Genomic DNA, 8,785 nt, shown 5'->3' on the forward strand with positions numbered 1-8,785 from the left:
TTGCTATAAATGGCATGATATCATTCTTTGTAATGGCTGAGTAACATCCCATTGAATATATGTACCACATCTTTATCCATTCATCGGTCAATAGACATTTAGGCTGCTTTCATGCCTTGGATATTATAAATAGCACTACAATAAACACTGGGGTGCAGGTATCCTTTTGAGCCGTGTAGGAGTGGGATTGCAGGGTCACATGGTCGTGCTTCCCTGGAGGGTCAGAGGTTAGAGCGTCTGCCTGCAATGAGGGAGACCTGGGTTTGATCCCTGGGTTGGGAAGATCCCCTGGAGAAGGACATGGCAACCCACTCCAGTATTCTTGCCTGGAGAATCCCATGGACAGAGGAGCCTGGTGGGCTACAGTCCATGGGGTCGCAAAGAGTCGGACACGACTGAGCGACTTCACTTTCATGGTCCCTCTATTTTAGTTTTTTAAGGAATCTCCGTACTGTTCTCCATGTACCAACTTACATTCCCACCAAAAGTGTAGGAGTGTTCCCTTTTCTCCACACCCTCTCCAGCATTTATTGTTTGTAGAGTTACTGATGGAGGCCATTCCTGCTGGTGTGAGGTGATACCTCATTGTAGTCTTGATTTGCATTTCTCTAGTAATTAGTGATGTTGAACATCTTTTCATGTGCCTCTTGGCCATCTGTATAACTTCTTTGGAGAAATGTCTATTTAGCTCTTCTGCCCATTTTTGAGATTGGCTTGTTTGTTTTTTTGATGTTGAGAGCAGGAACTGTAAATTTTGAAAATTAATCCCGTCAGCCACATGATTTGCAAATATTTTCTCCCATTCTGTAGATTGTCTTTTCATTTTGCTTATGGTTTCCTTTGCTGTGAAAAACTGTTGAGTTCAGTTAGGTCCCATTTGTTTATTTTTTAAAATTTCTATTACTCTAGGAGATGGACTGAAAAATATATTGCTGAGATTTATGTCAGAGTGGTCTGCCAACATTTTCCTCTAACAGTTTTATAGTATATTTAAGTCTTTAATTCATTTTGAGTTTATTTTTGTGTATGATATTGAGGAATGTTCTAAAAAATTTTATTTTTTACATGTAGCTGTTCAATTTTCCCAGCACTATTTTTTATACTTTAATTTAAAAAAACTTTTTATTTTGTACTGGGTATAGCCAAGCGTTCAAACTGTAGTGCTGGAGGAGACTCTTGAGGGTCCCTTGGACTGCAAGGCGATCAACCAGTCAGTCCTAAGGGAAATCAACCCTGAATATTCATTGCAAGGATTGATGCTGAAGCTGAAGCTCCAATACTTTAGCTACCTGAAGCGAAGAGTTGACTCACTGGAAAAGACCCTGATGCTGGTCAAGATTGAAGGCAGTAAGAGAAGGGGATGAACAAGGATGAGATGGTTGGATGGCATCACCTACTCAATGGACATGAGTCTGAGCAAACTCTGGGAGATCGTGAAGGACAGGGAAGCCTGGCATGCTGCAGTCCGTGGGGTCGCAAAGAGTAGGACACGACTTAGGGACTGAACAACAGCAAACAATAGCCAATTAGGAAACAATGTTGTGATAGTTTTAGGTGAACAGTAAGGGGACTCAGCCACAGATATACACGTATCCATTCTCCCCAAAACTCTCCTCCCATCCAGGTTACCACACAACACTGAGCAGAGTTCCAAGTGCTATACAGTAGGTCCTTGCTGGTTATTCATTTCAAACTAGCAGTGTATACATGTCAATCCCAAACTCCCTAACTATCCTTTCCCCCCATCCTTCCCACCAGCAACCCTAAGTTCGTTCTCTAAGTCTGCCAGCAGCATTTAAAAAAAAAATTTATTTTTTATTGGAGTACAGTTAGTTTACAATGCTCTGTTAGTTTCAGGTATACAGCAAAGTAAATCAGTTATACATATATTCACTTTTAAAGATTCTTTTCTTATATCAGTCATTACAGAGGGTTGGGCTCAAGCTGGCTGTGTTCCCTTTAAGTATGTGTTTTTTCTTCTCGTTGTAGGGCTTTTGGCCCAAAGGAGGGGCTGGGCTGCAGTAAACGAGGCTCGTGTGCTGTGTTGCCTGTGTAGGCGTCCACAGCTCTGCCTGGACACAGCCCAAGGTCACCCTTTCTTCTGTTTTGGTCATCCCAGACCCAGGGCAAAGTTGTGGCTTGGAGTGAAAGGGGCCAGAGCATTCACTAGGCTGGAACTAGGGAAAGGGGTATTATGGTTGTGGGAACTGAAGTGACTGCGCTGCTGTCCGAGGTGTGAGCTGTTTTCCTGATGCTGTTTGAGTAAGCACCAACCATGGCCACTAGCCCCACATGGACCGCACCCCAGGCTCCTAGGCTGCCTCTGTATCCCTCGATTGACTCTTTCCCCAGCCTGGCAGCTCTAGATCTTGTGTCTGCCCTAGATCCTGTGCTCAGCTGTGGCACGGAGCAAGCAGGACCAGTGGATTCGCCCAACTCAGATTGGTATGCATGGCCAGGTGGCAGCCACTAAGGCAAACTCTCTCAACACTGTCTGTCAGCAAGCCAGCACCTGCACACTCCCTGCCAGTGGAGTCTAGGCTTCTCCAGCCTTTCTCTCTGTCCTAATGTTCTCCCACCAGCCAAGGGGGCTGGTTTGTTTCTATGCAGGAGTTTTGGGACTGGAACACCCAGTCTGTCTCAATCTGCTCAGTCCCCATGGACAGAGTCCACTCGTGTGGTCTTTATTTCCCTCCTAGACCCTTCCTGGGGCACAGGTCCCAACTCGATGCTGTTTTCCCCCCATCCTACTCAGTTACACAGAAATCTTTCTTGCAGCCTTGGTTGTATAAGGGATCTTCTTCCAGTTTCCGGCTGGTTTTTCATGAGAATTGTCTCACGTGTACATGTATTTTTGATGTGTTTATGGGACGAGGTGAAATCCAAGTTCTTACTCTGCCACTGTGATCCCCCTCCAAAATATTCTTTATTTTGAAGGAACTTTATCTAACAGTAATGTGACTGTAATTTTGCCCTTCTTATGCTTAGTGTTTGCAGGTACCTCTTTTCCTTCCCTTTTACTTTTTTCTCTAAAAAATTATTTATTTTTTACAGTAGGTCCTTGTTGGTTATCTATTTATTTATTTAGGTGTTAATTCTTTTGTATTTTATTTTTTTTTTAAAGAAAATGTGTACATATGTATATAATGGAATATTACTTGGCCATACAAGAGAATGACATAATGCCATTTGCAGCAACATGAATGGGTCTAGAGAGTATCATACTAACTAAAGCAAATCAGACAGAGTTGGACAAATACTACATGATATCACTTACATGTGAACTCTACTTTACAATATTGTATTGGTTTTGCCATACATCAACCTGAATTCGCCACGGGTGTACATGTGTTCCCAATCCTGAACCCCCCCTCCCACCTCCCTCCCTATACCATCCCTCTGAGTCATCCCAGTGCACCAGCCCCAAGCTTCCTGTATCCTGCATCGAACCTGGACTGGCGATTCGTTTCTTATATGATATTATACATGTTTCAATGCCATTCTGCCAAATCATCCCCCCTTCCCTCTCCCACAGAGTCCAAAAGACTGTTCTATACATCTGTGTCTCTTTTGCTGTCTCGCATACAGGGCTATCGTTACCATCTTTCTAAATTCCATATATATGCGTTAGTATACTGTATTGGTGTTTTTCTTTCTGGCTTACTTCACTCTGTATAATTGGCTCCAGTTTCATCCACCTCATTAGAACTGATTCAAATGTATTCTTTTTAATGGCTGAGTAATACTCCATTGTGTATATGTACCACAGCTTTCTTATCCATTCATCTGCTGATGGACATCTAAGTTGCTTCCATGTCCTGGCTATTATAAACACTGCTGCGATGAACATTGGGGTACACGAGTCTCTTTCAATTCTGGTTCCTTGGTGTGTATGCCCAGCAGTGGGATTGCTGGGTCGTATGGCAGTTCTATTTCCAGTTTTTTAAGGAATCTCCACACTGTTCTCCATAGTGGCTGTACTAGTTTGCATTCCCACCAACAGTGTAAGAGGGTTCCCTTGTCTCTACACCCTCTCCAGCAGTTATTGCTTGTAGACTTTTGGATCGCAGCCATTCTGACTGGCATGAAATGGTACCTCATTGTGGTTTTGATTTGCATTTCTCTGGTAATGAGTGATGTTGAGCATTTTTTCGTGTGCTTGTTAGCCATCTATATGTCTTCTTTGGAGAAATGTCTATTTAGTTCTTTGGCCCATTTTTTGATTGGGTCGTTTATTTTTCGGGAATTGAGCTGTAGGAGTTGCTTGTATATTTTTGAGATTAGTTGTTTGTCAGTTGCTTCATTTGCTATTATTTTCTCCCATTCTGAAGGCTGTCTTTTCACCTTGCTTATAGCTTCCTTTGTTGTGCAGAAGCTTTTAATTTTAATTAGATCCCATTTGTTTATTTTTGCTTTTATTTCCAATATTCTGGGAGGTGGGTCATAGAGGATCCTGCTGTGATTTATGTTGGAGAATGTTTTGCCTATGTTCTCCTCTAAAAGTTTTATAGTTTCTGGTCTTATGTTTAGATCTTTAATCCATTTTGAGTTTATTTTTGTGTATGGTGTTAGAAAGTGTTCCAGTTTCATTCTTTTACAAGTGGTTGACCAGTTTTCCCAGCACCACTTGTTAAAGAGATTGTCTGTTCTCCATTGTATATTCTTGCCTCCTTTGTCAAAGATAAGGTGTCCATAGGTGCATGGGTTTATCTCTGGGCTTTCTATTTTGTTACATTGATCTATATTTCTGTCTTTGTGCCAGTACCATACTGTCTTGATGACTGTGGCTTTGTAGTAGAGCCTGAAGTCAGGCAGGTTGATTCCTCCAGTTCCATTCTTCTTTCCGTAATTTTACCCTTCTTATGCTTACGGTTTACAGGTACCTCTTTTCCTTCCCTTTTACTTTTTTCTTTAAAAAATTATTTATTTTTTACAGTAGGTCCTTGTTGGTTATATATTTATTTATTTAGGTGTTAATTCTTTTGTATTTTAAAATTTTTAACTGGAGGATAATTGTTTTATAATATTGTGTTAGTTTCTGCTGTACAACAATGTGAATCAGCTATAAGTATACATATACCCTCTCCCTCTTGAGCCTCCCTCCCAACCCCCTTTTACTTTTAATATATCTATTAATATCATTTATAAGTCATATAATTTATAAGGCATTTCTCATAGACAACTAGTTGGGTATTGCTTTTTATCTGTTGGGACAATACATACTTTTAATTGGAGTTGTTAGATCACCAATATTTTATTATCATGGTTGGATTTAGGTCAACCATTTTTCCACTTGTTTCCCATTTGTCCCCTCTGTTTTCTGTTCCTGTATTTCTTTTCCTTTGCTACCTTCTTTTGTTAAATATTAAAAATTTTTCCTTTAATTATACATTGGCATTTTTACCCATACAACTTTATTTTTTAATATTTGCCTTTTATAAATTTAGGTAGTAAATTTATTTACTACCTAAATTTACTGTTATTATTTACTACCTGTTAGGTTTGATTCTAACATTCTCTCAGTTGTCTGAAATGTTATTTCATTTCATTGTTAGAGTATAAGAATTTGTAGGTAGAACATTTTTCTCTTTCAACACTTCTAACATGTCATTTTATTAACTCCTGGCTTTCATTGTTTCTAATAAAAGTTGTTCATTATTTTCATTGTTCTTTTTTTAAAGATAATGATTAGTCATTTATTTGGGCTACACTTAAATTTTATCATTGTGTTTGGGTTTATAGCAGGTGGACTATAATGTACCCTGGTGAGACTTTTGTTGTTATTGCTGTTTGCTTTATTATTATTATTATTATTAATCCTGTTTGAGACTGAGATTCTTGATAGATACTCTACATTGATGACTTTTGATAATTTTAGAAAATTTGGGGTCACAGCCACTTCAAAAACTTTTTTGTTTTCTCTCTCTTCTTTCCCAATTGGAATCATTTATGAATACGTTAAATTCATATGTTGGATATTGACCCATATATCTGTCATGCTCAGTGTGTCTTCTAACATAATAATAATAATACGTGTGTTATTACCTTTAGTGGCAATGGTAGCAGTAACATCTCTATGTTTCATTTTGGATAGTCTGCTGATCTACATTTCCGTTTATTTAGTATTTCATTTTCTGGATCTGGAATCCTCTCAAGCTAACCAAATGACTGCTTAATTCAATTTGAATATCCATTTGGTTCTTACATTCTATTTTTCTGTCAAAATTTCTCATTTTTCCCCATATTTTCTCTCATTTAATTTATCCACAATATATATGTAAAGTCCTCATCTGATAATTCCAACATCTGGATCATCTATGAATCTGCTTCGATTGGCTATTTTTTCTCTAGCTTAGCATTCATCACTCAGCCATGTCTGACTCTTTGCAACACCATAGACTGTAGTCTGCCAGTCTCCTCTGTCCATGGAATTCTCTGGGCAAAAATACTGGAGTGGGTAGGCATTCCCTTCTCCAAAGGATCTTCCCAACCCAGGGATTCAACCCATGTCTCCTGCTTTGCAGCCAATTCTTCACTGTCTGAGCCACCAGGGAAGCCCAAATATAATGCAAGTGCCATGTAAATAGTTGAAGATGAGTGGAAAACTCAAGTTTTGTTTTTTGGAATTTTATGAAAATTTTTTTTCAAATATTTTCCGTCCTTCAGTTGAATCCATGGATATGCAGATATAAAGGGCAGGCTGTATTTTCTTCAGACTGTATTTCTCTAGCTTAACGATTACATTTTCCTGCTTCTTCACTTTCCCATAAATTTTTATTATACTCCCAGCATACCAAACAGTGATATCTACTTCCCAGAGGGAGTAAACTCTCCTATATCCAATCAATATTTGAGCAAGGTCAGGACTATGTGGAAGAGCTGGTTTCAGTTCACCACTGACTTCACATGCCTTGAGGCAGTGGGAGCTAGATCTGTGTATGGCATAATCTCCTTCATCTAACATCTGGCAGAAATGTACTAATTCCAAACCATCACATCTGCCCAAAAGGTTGTTAAAAGAACTATGCTGGTTTCTCCTATTCAGTCATTCTTTCTATGCCAAGCCTGTTTTCTCTAGGCACTTTGAAAAGCCTTGGCAGTTGTTTCCAGGGAAGAAAGTTCCTGATGGTCTTCTACCTCAAAAGCACTCATTTCTTTCTGGAATTGAGTTTCTTTTTAATTTGAACCCACAGATTTCCAATATCATTTTAAAGTATTTGTCTTTGTATTATTTTATCCATTTTTTCTATTCATCACCGAGGGAGACATTGTTTCTAATAACTCTCCGCATCTTCAGTTCAGTTCAGTCACTCAGTCGTGTCCAACTCTTTGCGACCTCATGAATCGCAGCACACCAGGCCTCCCTGTCCATCACCAACTCCTGGAGTTCACTCAGACTCATGTCCATCGAGGCAGTGATGCCATCCAGCCATCTCATCCTCTGTCGTCCCCTTCTTCTCCTGCCCCCAATCCTTCCCAGCATCAGAGTCTTTTCCAATGAGTCAACTCTTCGCATGAGGTGGCCAAAATACTGGAGTTTCAGCTTTAGCATCATTCCTTCCAAAGAAATCCCAGGGCTGATCTCCTTCAGAATGGACTGGTTGGATCTCCTTGCAGTCCAAGGGACTCTCAAGAGTCTTCTCCAACACCACAGTTCAAAAGCATCAATTCTTCGGCACTCAGCTTTCTTCACAGTTCAACTCTCACATCCATACATGACCACTGGAAAAGCAATACCCTTGACTAGATGGACCTTTGTTGGCAAAGTAATGCCTCTGCTTTTCAATATGCTATCTAAATTGGTCATAACTTTTCTTCCAAGGAGTAAGTATCTTTTAATTTCATGGCTGCAGTCACCATCTGCAGACCAGAGCCAAAAGTGTCATATGCATTTTTGAAATGTCTTTTATAGGGATATCTTGAATGTCCCTCATTGTTAACTTTTTGTTTGCTAGCTGTCACACATCTAAGCTTTTCTATATGTTTTTTTTTCTTTTCTCAAATTGTATATAATAGGACCAAACTCTAAATCATATAATTTAGACTGATCTTAGTTTGGTTTAAGTTGTAATTTTTTTAATACCACAAGGATTTTTTTTTTTTTCTGAACCATTTGAGAGTAAGTTGATGACATGATGCCTCATTATCCTTGAATTCTTTAGTGTGTGTTTTCTGAAAACAAGGACATTTTCCTTTGTAGCCACTCCACAATCATCACATAGTATTGGTACATTATTCCATCATGAAATCAAAGATCTCAATCTAGGTGTTACCAGTTTCCCAATAATATATATAGCAAATGAATTCAACCCAGGATAATAATATTGTATATAGTTGTCATGTCTCTGTAGTCTCCTCTAATCTGGAAAAGTTCCATAGTCATTTCTTTCTTTTCATGACCTTAAAAACTATATGCTAGTATTTTGTGCACTGTTCCTCAAACTAGGACTTCCCAGTATTTATCATGATTAAATTTGGGTTAGGGATCTTTGGCAGGATTATATATCACTTCTATGATGAACACAGAACTTCTGTGTTCTCTTCATGTATCCTATCATGTAGTACATGATTTTGTTTCATCTCATTGCCAGAGACGCTAACTGATGGTAATTAAAATTATTTCTTTTCTATAAGGTCACTCATTTTTTGGTAATTAACAGCTATTGGTAGGGAAATTCTTTGAGATTATGTGAACAATCCATTATTTTTCCACTTTCACTGCCTAGCTTTATCATCCATTAGTATTTCTCACCTAAATTAATTCTTACCATGATTGTGGCCATCT

The sequence above is a fragment of the Bubalus bubalis genome, chromosome 5, assembly GCF_019923935.1.
Source record: "Bubalus bubalis isolate 160015118507 breed Murrah chromosome 5, NDDB_SH_1, whole genome shotgun sequence".
NCBI lineage: Eukaryota > Metazoa > Chordata > Mammalia > Artiodactyla > Bovidae > Bubalus > Bubalus bubalis.